The sequence below is a fragment of the Balaenoptera musculus genome, chromosome 8, assembly GCF_009873245.2.
Source record: "Balaenoptera musculus isolate JJ_BM4_2016_0621 chromosome 8, mBalMus1.pri.v3, whole genome shotgun sequence".
Classification (NCBI taxonomy): domain Eukaryota; kingdom Metazoa; phylum Chordata; class Mammalia; order Artiodactyla; family Balaenopteridae; genus Balaenoptera; species Balaenoptera musculus.
Genome location: NC_045792.1, coordinates 14107112 through 14110132, shown reverse-complemented (window position 1 = coordinate 14110132; position 3021 = coordinate 14107112).

Here is a 3021-nt window from a genome sequence, read left to right as displayed (position 1 = left end):
CTCGTGAGACCTTCTCCACTCGCGCGTTAAGTCTCTTCCAGCATTGAAGGATCCAGGGAGGATCTAGAGGGGCTCGGATCCTGTTTGTCTAGGGTTTCAATAAATTTGTCTGTGGCGGCATCTAGCGGCCGGGGGCGGCAAAGCTGACGGATGAATTTCGGTTCGCATAGAGTTAGCCTTCCAATCGGGAAATATGGTGTGCCTGTCTCCCCCAGGACAAGGAGCACTGGGTATGTAATTCCTACTAAGTCAGTCCAATCAGACTTTAGGCAAACTCGGGAGTTTAGCTAAATTCCCAGGACACTTTGTACGACCTTTTATAGTATTTATATTACATTATAGCCCTTCCCCTCCACTGTGTCCCATTGCATGGGACATAACTTATATAGTACTATCAGATTATTCATTATCTGAGATTCAGGTTTAACCCATTCTCCTGCATTTTTTAAAAACATCTTTATTGGGGTATAACTGCTTTACAATGGTGTGTTAATTTCTGCTTTATAACAAAGTGAATCAGCTATACATATACATATATCCCCATATCTCCTCACTCTTGCATCTCCCTCCCACCCTCCCTATCCCACCCCTCTAGGTGGTCACAAAGCACCGAGCTGATCTCCCTGTGCTATGTGGCTGCTTCCTTCTCCTGCGTTTTTATTTGCTAAAGAAGACTGTGGGCTTCTTTAGGGCAGGGTCTGTGTCTAATTAGTTTTTAAGCTTTTCACAGCCCAGTGCATTGCCTAAATCAGGCACTTTCAAAATGCTCATTGTGTGGATGAATGAAGGAATGAATGAATGAAGATATAAGGAACAAATATTTCAAAACTACAGACATAGTTAATTTGGGGAGTCAGAAGGAGAGAAACAAAGAAAAGAATTTTGGAAATTTGATCATGAAAACCTGCCAGAGGAAAGCGAAAAGTGGCTTTAAAAAGGGAAATCAGAGACACCTCTTCTGAGACACTTCTGGTTAAAAGGGAAATGCAAAACATTAAAAAATATTTTGTCATGTTACTGCTAACAATAATGGATATGTATTGTTGAGCATTTAGTATGTAGGAGCACTTAAGAGTAGATAATCTTATTTATTAATATGTAATCTAACTTCATAACTTTGAGATAGATGTTACTGCCAATATACAGATTAGGTAACTGAGGTTTAGGAGAGTTAAAGTAACTTGCCTAAAGTCACCCAGGCAGTAAGTGCAGAAAATGGGAGTCACACACAGGTCAGTCTAATTCCCAAGTCTCTGCTTTTAACCACTGTGACATACTGCCTCTAAGGCACTCCTCACGAAGCATGCTTGCAGGGGTGCTTTTCTTCTGCAGTTTAATTCAGCTAATTTCATATTTCCAAAGAATCAGTATCAATTGGTCTTTGCTGAACTTTGGTGGTCCATATTGAAGGCCCCTGGAAGTTGCCATAATAAAGCAATAATTCCAGGCAGAATTTTTACTTTTTTAAATTAAGAATTTGTTCATTTTTTTAGACTCACAGACATAGAGAACAGACTTGTGGTTGCCAAGGGGGAGGAGGGTAGAGGAGGTATGGATTGGGAGTTTGGGATTAGCAGATGCAAACTATTATATATAGAATGAAGAAACAACAAGGTCCTACTTACAGCACAGGGAACTATATTAAATATCTTGTAATAAACCACAGTGGAAAAGAATATGAAAAAGAATATATATATAACTGAATCACTTTGTTGTAGACCAGAAACTAACACAACATTGTATGTCAACTATACTTCAATAAAATAAATTTTAAAAAGAATTTGTTCATCTTTTTAAAAAATGTGTGTTTTTAATAACAAAAATAAACAATACGGTTTGATATATATCCTTCCAGACATGTAAAGTTTAAAAGTTTTCGAGCTTCGTAAAGATTCTACTAGAAAGCCATTGGAAATGGAATTGAAATGAGTAAGAGGGAGAATTCTATAATGCAGTGCTCAAGGGTACAGGTTGTGAAGTTGAGCAGCCTTTGTTTGAATCCTGGCTTTGCTGCTTTCTAGCCCTGACACCTGTGGTAAAATGGTTTTCCTCTCTGTACCTTGGTTTCCCCACCTGCAAAAGGGAGGTATTAATGGTACTTACCTCAGAGAACTCTTGTGAGGATTAAGTAAAATAATCTGGGGGACTTCCCTGGTGGCGCAGTGGATAAGACTCCGTGCTCCCAATGCAGGGGTCCCAGCTTCGATCCCTGGTCAGGGAACTAGATCCCACATGCATGCCGCAACTAAGGAGCCCACATGCTGCAACTAAGACCCTGTGCAACCAAAAAAAAGTAAAATAATCTGTGTGAAGAATTTGAAGTAACGCTTGGTACATTGTAAGTGTTCAATAAACATTAAGGAGTACACAGGTGATATAGAGAGGCAGTGTGACATACTGAGAAAAGCTGAGTTTGAATCCTGGCTCTACCACTTGCTGGCTGTATGAATTTGGGCAAATGCTTAACTTTTTTGATCCTCAGTGTCCTTATCTGAATTGCTGTGTATAAGGATTAGAGATAATATGTGTAAAGTACCTGACATAAAATAAACACTCAATAAAAGATTGCTGTTTATCCATTATTGCAGCAATAAAGGATAAACAGTTGAGCCACTAACATGGGATAAATAATATGGGGAAGAACTGCTGAATCACTTATAATCTGAAAAGGCTGACATTTGGCATGGAAGAATACCCATACAATCAGAAGACCAGATTTGAATCTTCTTTCCATTATAGAACTAGAACTTTGGGTACATTTCTTAAACTTGTCATCATTTTCTTCATTTACAAAATGGACACAAGCACAGTAACTGCCCTGCTTCCTACACATTTTTTTGAAAAAAAGATATAATTTACCATAAAAACCATAAAAAGCCACCCTTTTAAAGTGTACAATTCAGTGGTTTTTAGTATTTCACAAGGTTGTGTAACCACCACTTCTAATTCCAGAACATTTTCATCACTCCAAAAAACAAAACTCATTCCCTATTTCTCCCTTCCCCCAGTCCCTTGCAGCCC